Raw genomic sequence first — 8,386 nt, forward strand, 5'->3', positions numbered from 1 at the left:
CCTGGTAATGTCACCTGTAGCACTTTTCACTTTACACTCTTTATTTTTTCATCTGGGTCCCGATTGGATTTCACAGTTAAAGATGAAGGAGAATTGATAAACATTATGAAGCAAAGTGCAGTTATGCTATGTCTAATATTTGGGGACTATAAAACTCTAAAATAACTGCCAGGAATTCCCTAGGAAGGAAAGAAGAAAAAAATGCATTTCTATATCAGCTTTCACAACCTCAGAACATTTTAAAGTACTTAAAAGTTTATTTATTTGTATCATAGGTAAGCTTACATTTACACTGCAATGAAGTTACTGTGAAAATCTCCTAGTCGCCACACTCCAGTGTCTATTCGGGTATACTGAGGCACTATTTAGCATAGTCAATGCACCTAATCAGCACATCTTTTTACTGTGGGTGGAAACCAGAGCACCCAGAGGAAACCCACGCATACAATGTGTAACCTCCACACAGACAATGACCCAAGCTGGGAATCAAACCCAGGATCCTGGCGCTGTGAGGCAGCAGTGCTAACCACCGTACCACCCACTGTATAGCTAATGAAGTACTATTTGAAGTACATTCACTGTAGGAAATACAGAAGCCAATTTGCAAACAGCAAGCAGCTCTCAAACAGCACTGGGTTTGTTTAAGGGTGTTGGTTGAGAAATAAATATTGGCCAGGATACTCTGGGAAGAAATCCCCTGCCCTGCTACGATATAGTGATCATGAGGTATTTTATTTTCACCAGGAGGTGCAATCAGGGTCTTGGGTAAATGGGTGGGATTTTCCAGCTGCACATGCCCCAAGTCCAGAAATTCTGCTGAACCTCATGCCCCACCCATGGTGGGCTGGGTCAGAAATTCTCACCCAGTATCTCAGTAAAAACAGAAGCATCTCCGACAATCCAGCACTCCCTCAGTACTGCACTTGAGTGTCCATCTGAATTTTGTGCTGAGCTCTCTGAGTTATAATTTTAATCCTTGATGTTGTGACTCAGAGGTTTTGATTTGATTTATCATTGCCACATGTATTAACATACAGCGAAAAGTTTTTTTTGCATGCTATACGGACAAAGCATAATGTTCATGGAGAAGGAAGCGAGAGAGTGCTGACAGTGCTACCCATCGGGAGCAGCTATGTGAAAACTCAGTGTTTTGGTGGGATTCTCTGATCTCATCCATTCCCATCCTCTGCCAGTGAGAACGGAGAATTTGACATTCCAGGCAAAACATTCACTTCCTGCAGTATTGGAGAATCCCAGCTATGAGCGAGGACAGAGATTTTCAGCGGTAGATTTTCAGACTTGTTTTGATTTTATTACATTTTACCATGCATAGAAATTATCAGTGACAAAGAAAATCTGCAACAACTCAGAAAGGAACTGTGAATTTTAAAAAGTGTGTTTTCATTTGTCAAATACAAGGTAAGAATGAGTTAGATTCTTTCAATCTGATTTCCATTGAACATATCAAGTGAATACAGAATACAGACAATGACACAGCACAGTCATATGAATCTCATTGCGTGTGTAGCTAACTTGCTTAATTGGGTTCCACTGGAGCAGTTACCAAAGAGGGAAAAAACATGAAGGAAATTTTATCCTAATCTCCAGTACAGAGAACTGCCACCACATGCCCCAGTTAACCTTCTGTAAAATTCACAGCAGTTTTCTTTTTCAAACTACATTGCTGAAACTTGCTTATCTCAATGATTTCCACCTTGACACACTTTACATTGTTACAATCAAAATGTGAAATCTGAAATGATGGTTGATGAAATTTGGAATGACTCCTCTATGACTTTAAGGGTAAATCATCATTACCCAATTTGCGGAATATATGATTAATAAATGTTTCATAACTTGACAATCCCGGTTATAGCTGCCTGTTTAATAACTTCAATCTTCTCTTGCAAAGAGAGTAAAAGACTTACAATTCTTTAAGGACATGGATTTAAATTCCGATTTAAAGATTTGAGCACATAATTCAGACAGACACTCCAGTGCAATACTGAGAGAGTGTTGCATTGTCAGAAGCATTGTCCTTTAAATCAGATGTTAAACCAAGACCTTGGGCGGGGTTTTCCAGCCATGCTCGCTCCAAAACTGGAAAATCCCACCTGAGATCAATGGATGGTCTGCGCCCCCCAGCCCGATTACGATTCTTATGGTGAGTGGGACAGAAAAATTCCAATGCCTGTCTCATAACCTTAGCGGAGGTGGTGGCATTGTATTATTGTCGCTGGGCTACTAATCCAGAAATTCAGAGTGATGCTCTGGGGATCTGAGTTCAACTCCCATCACAGCAGATGGTAAAATTTGAATTCAGCAAAAAAACCCAGAATTAGAAGTCTGATGATGACCATGTCAATTGTCATAAAAACCCATCTGATTTGCAAATGTCCTTCAGGGAAGAAAATCTGCCGTCTTTACTTAGTCTGGTCTACATGTGCCTCCAGTCCCAGAGCGATGTGATGGATTCTTAAAATATCCTAAGGGATGCGTAATAAATGCTCCCAGACAGCGACACCCACATCCTACGAATGAATTTTAAAAAATCTGAAAACACTTTATAGCCGATTTGGTACTTTTAGAATATAATCACTGTTGTATGTGGGCACTCAAATTGTGCACAGCAAGATCCCAGAACAGCAATGTGATCATTTATGGTTACTGCCATTGGCTGAGAGATAAATGTTCGTCATGAATCAAGGGCCCCGACTCCCCTGCCATGGGATTGTTTACATCAACCTGAGAGGGCAGATGGGCCTCAGTTTAATATCTCATCTGAAAGAGAGCATCTCCAACAACGTAACCCCCCCCCCTCAATACTGCATTGGGGAGCACAGATCTGTGCTGGAGAAGGGCTTGAGCCCACAAACTTTAAATTCAAAGAACAGTGTGTTTTTAAGACATGATTCGCACCTGAGAAATTACTGTCCTCAAGATTATGAGGAAGCCCAACCACTCCTTTTAAGAACAGCAACACAATAGAAATCGGAGCAGGAACAGGGTCCCTACCTCCTTGGATCTCTCACCAATACCAGAGATGAACTTCAATATGAATTCCACCTTATCCCCATTTCCCTTGATTTCCTTACTACCTGCTTGGGATGTTGAAAGCCCCAACAAGACTCACTGTTGAGTGATATGGAATTTGCAGAACAGAAACAGTCAGCACAACTGGCCCATATCAGTGCTAATGTTCCACACAAACCTCTTCCTATTGCTTTCCATCACAAACTATCAACATATCCTTCTATTCCTTTCACAATCATGGACAGAATTTTCAGGGTGGCTGGGCACCTCTGTTGAAGAGTTGGTGGAGAATGCACCCTCCAACTCCCTCAGGCCTGACTCATTTCATGCTCTAATCAGCAGAAAGTGGGACTTGTGCCCATCATTCCAGAACTTCCAGGAATAGCGCTGCAGTGGCCAGAAGACGCAGTGCAGCTAACTGCCTGGGGTGAGCTGCCAAAAGCTGGAGCAAAAGTCAGTGGCAGGGGTCAAAGTGTTGTTTTACTTGGGCAGAGAAGACTGAGCGAGGACATGATTGAGCTATATAAAATTATGAGGGACATAGATAGAGTAGAAACATTTCCCCTTGGCGGAGGGATCAATAACCAAGAGAAATAGGTTTAAAGTAAGGGGTAGGAGGTTTCGAGGGGAAATGAAGAAAATCTTTTTCACCCAAAAGGTGGTGGGAGTCTGGAACTCGCTGCCTGATAGGGCACTGGAGGCAAAGACCCTCATACCATTTAAGAAGTATTTAGATGTGCACTTGAGATGTAAAGGCATTCAAGGCTATGGGCCAAGTGCTGGAAAATGGGATTAGAATAGTTAGATGGTTGTTTTTGACTGGCACAGATATGATAAGCTGAAAGGCCATTTCTGTGCTGGAGACCCCTATAGCTATTATGACTTTATGACACCAATGAACAGTGGTAACAGTGTGTACTATCTACAAGATAAACTGTAGGAACTCACCAAAGTTCCTCAGGCAGCACTTACCAAACCCATGACCGCTACCATTGAGAAGGACAGCAGCAGCAGATACCTGGGAATATCACCACTAGAGGTTCCCCTCCAAGCCACTCACCACCCTGACTTGGAAATATATCACTATTTCTTTATTGTTGCTGGGTCAACATCCTGGAACTTCCTCCCTAACAGCACTGTGGATGAATCTACACCACATGGACTACAAAAGTTCAAGGAGGAAACTCAGCATCAACTTCTCAAGGATAATTTGAGATGGGCTATAACTGTTGGCCCAACCAGCGATGCCCACATTGTAAAATGAATAAAAAAATGATTTTTTTTAAATTTCCAGCATTTTCTGTTTTTATTTCAGATTTCTGGTACTCTGATTTACAGGAGTGAAGTGATTTGTTTTATTCATTCAGGACATATGGGTGTTGCTGGCTGGCCGGCATTTATTGCCCACCCCTAGTTACCTGAGGGCAGTTGAAAGTTAACCACATTGCTGTGGCTCTGGAGTCACATGTAGGCCAGACCAGAGAGTAAGGATGGCAGATTTCCTTCCTGAAAGGGACATTAGTGAACCAGATGGATTTTTCCAACGATCAGCAATGGTTTCACAGTCATCAGTAGATTCTTAATTCCAAATTTTTAAAACTTAATTCAAATTCCACCACTTGCCGTGGCAGGAATTTAAACCCAGTTAGCTGAGTTTCTGGATCAATAGTCTAGCGATAATACCACCAAGCTATCGCCTCCCCTCACATGGGGTGGACGTTGCTTTGACAGGGTGATGCTGGGACTGAGTATTGTCTTCAAATGTATTTAACAGGCGCTGGAGTCTGGCAGCGAGGGGATTTTCACAGGAACTTCATTGCAGTGTTAATGTAAGCCTATTTGTGATGCTAATAAATAATCTACAGTCCTCAGCTGTACAGATAAAGTTGAATCTTTATTTCCCTGGATTCAGCCAGAGGCTGGTGAACTTTACAAAGTTTGTGAATATTGGGAAGCTGCTTTGCCCCATCAAAGAAGAACAATTAGTATGCGCTCACACCATCCATTTGCCATCCCTGATATCACCAAGAGACAGTGAATCAATCTCTCTGCAAAATGGAGAGAAAAAGAGTGTGTTGTTTACCAAACACTCTGTGGATAAGGAAACAATTAAAGAATAATTTAGCACACAAGTGTACAGAAGGCAACATTAAATAAGTAGCTAGGTAATTATAAAGCACACGTAAATACAGGAACCAGAGGGACAAAACATTTTCTGCCTCTTGGGTACAATTTCATTGCAGGAGCAGGAACAAATGACCGGCTCAAGCGCTTGAGTTAGTTGTTAATAAATATCTCAGCACTTACTTTGCTGTTAGTTTGCCCCTGATCTTCTACTCCAGGTGATCTGTCACACGGGTGTAAATGCAACTTGATACAAACTCATCCCCCCCTCCCACAACTCTCACTATGGTAGGCAACAGTTTGCCTTCACACCCAAGTCTAGCCAGAACTAATGTGAGCATCCCTGGATAAAAACATCTGCAGCCTTTCTCCGATCTGCTTTGTACGATAATAAAAGCAGTAAAACAAGTTTATTGATCTCCTTGGCATTGGAACCATTGAACGCAAGAAGCAGTTACACATAAAGCATTATCGCTCCCACACAAATATACTAAATTTCTTTGTACTTCTGATTGCAATGATAATGAATGTATTAAACACTTTGGAAAACATTTCCTAATATATCATGTCTCATAATAGACTAATTATAGCATTATTTATGACTTATGACTGTAACTAAATAACTCTAGTTAGAACTCATTTTTCCAATTAAATGGTGCCTGTGTAAACCATAACCGTAAATTCATTAAACACCCTGTGCCTGCAATTTAATTTGCACTAAGGGCTGTTCTCTGTGTTCGCTAACCTACATCGTCCCCTGATCCAACAACATGTCTATCTTAAAACACATATACTGGTTTCCAAATCCCTTCAAGGCCCAGCTGCTGTCATTCTCTGCAACCTCCCCCAGCCACAAAACTCTCCAAAATCATAAGTATTCCTCCAGTTTGGTTAATTACCCAAACCTGACTTGCTTTGCCCCACCATTTGCGATGTGCCTTTATCCATCTAAACCCTATGCTCTGAAATTCTCTATCTAATTTTCTCAGCCTCTCTAAATCACTCTGTCCTGTGATATAAAGGGTTAACAGAATGGACATGCTTATCTATAGGGCACATGATGATATGGCGCTGGCATCAGGTACTGTAAGGAACAGACGGGCAGCCCTGAGGGGCAATGTGCTTCCCTGATTACTCACTATGTACATGCTGTAAATAATGCACGTAAACTAGTTTTGAAGTAGATACCCTGATATGCAAGTGGCTTTTCCTTGCTACCATCGTGGCCAAGCACCTTCAACAACATGAGTCATTGGGAATCAAAACATCAGCTCTTTTCTTGCTTCTCGGCCTTTTGGCTAAGATCAAGTGTAGTTTTGTTGTCCTGCACTTGGTTGAAGCCATGAAGTTACACTGACGCTTCATTTAAAGCAATTTTTTAAAGTGGCTTCTAGGCCTTTTGGCTAAGATGTAAATGCGATCAGTCTTGGAGGAGGCGCAATGCTTGCTCCAATCAGTTTGGATCATGTTGATCAAGCCCAAGACAGGAAATGAATGCCTGTCTTGGATCTGGAATGTCTCAGTTGCTGAGATTTTGAATTGGACTTTAATGAGATTGAATTGGACAAAAAAAACCAAAAAAAGCCAGCTCTTTTCTCTCCTTATAGATGCTGCCAGACCTGCTGAGATTTTCCAGCATTTTCTCTTTCTGTTTCAACAACATCTCCTTCTTTAAAATACTTCTTTAATCTCACGAACCAAACCTTTGACCACTTGTCCTAATACCTCCTCTTGGGTCAGAGTTGAATTTGTTTGACAATTATTCCTGTGAAGCACCTTGGGATATTTTATTATATGACAAGTGCTATAAAAATTCAAGTTATTGCTTACTGTTGTTGGACTGAGCCTGGAAGTCCTGGTTCCTGATGTTTATATGACAGTCAAACGTTCGGCTACCATTGATTTAATGTTTCTGCAAATATTATGGACAGCGAAAATCTTCTTGGTCTATTAACAACCATCATTTTGAGCCTTACTTATTCTTTAAGGAACATACCATAGCTGTTAGCTGATTACTATCAATCAGAGGATTATCTAATTAGTTACAACTAGAAATATAAGGATGCAAACTTTGCCCACACTCGTTACAGATTACCAATTATTTGAGTTGAATAAATCACCTAAAAAAATCTTTCGCAAGACAGAGCCTCACCTCAACCAGCCCGCTGATAATAATATTCTCATACTCTGGCAGTTCACAAATTTTTTTTTGCCAAAAATGCCACAAACTAACTTTATTCATAAAATTTGCAATGAAACACTTGATTACAGTTCAAATTTGACATTACATAAAGCGAAATAGAGTTTGGTGCATGAAGTGCCTCACCACACTTGTCATTACAGCTTATATTTACAACATACGTTTACATTTCATGTCAAACATCCTCTGGTGCACGCAGCCTGAGGGGTTTTATACAGTTTCCAGCCCCTCAGTGTACTATGGCCTTAGACGATGGCCTTTCTCCATTGAACATTTGCAGCAGCTGCTCCAAGCAAATGCAACTAGACACAGTGTAGACAGCCAGATGATCATGCCTTACATGCTCAGTGAAATAAAATTGATGCAATATACATGCATTTTACGACTTGCTACTTCACTGAGAGCAGAAGGGAATCATCACCTCTTCATTTCTCATACCTCAGGGAGTAATGGAGGATGTTAATGACAGTAAAAATCATTAAGCATCTTTTACACCTTCAGCCTCGCTCAGTGCTGGAATAATAAGACAACAATTGTTAAGGCATGTAAATTGATAACAATTGCAATTCATATTGTTAGATACACAGTCGACAAACTAACGATCTGTTCCAGGAACAATTAGCGACAGAAGCAAACAAAAGTCTGACCTATGCACCGTCAAAGTGTGCACAGGTTGAGGGACAGGGATACCCAATTACGAGAGGCTGGTGTATCAATATTGAAGTTACTTTTTGCCTCCCACAAACATAAGGAAATAAGAAGTGGGGCAAGAATAGGTCTCTGATCCTTTGAGCCTGTTTTGCCTTTCAATATGCTGGGGACTGACATGCATTTTACTGCCCAATCTGCAAGTCCAGTGGAGGCAATGGCTTAGTGGTATTATTACTAGATAATTAATCCAGAAACTCAGCAAATGTTCTGGTAACTTGGGTTTGAATCCCACCACAGCAGATGGTGAAATTTAAATTTAATGAAAAATATCTGGAATTAAGAATCTACTGATGACCATGAAACAATTGTTGGAAAACC

General features: G+C 40.9%; 1 non-coding gene across 1 annotated transcript; it reads left to right on the forward strand.

Moving 5' to 3' along the window:
* The first annotated feature begins 6,435 nt into the window (after positions 1–6,435).
* Positions 6,436–6,626, forward strand: LOC145342806 (U2 spliceosomal RNA). Its single transcript, XR_013886649.1, has one exon. It is a non-coding gene; the product is annotated as a U2 spliceosomal RNA (small nuclear RNA).
* Positions 6,627–8,386: the final 1,760 nt, after the last annotated feature.

The sequence above is a fragment of the Carcharhinus amblyrhynchos genome, chromosome 4, assembly GCF_965287045.1.
Source record: "Carcharhinus amblyrhynchos chromosome 4, sCarAmb.v2.hapA, whole genome shotgun sequence".
Taxonomy (NCBI): Eukaryota; Metazoa; Chordata; class Chondrichthyes; order Carcharhiniformes; family Carcharhinidae; genus Carcharhinus; species Carcharhinus amblyrhynchos.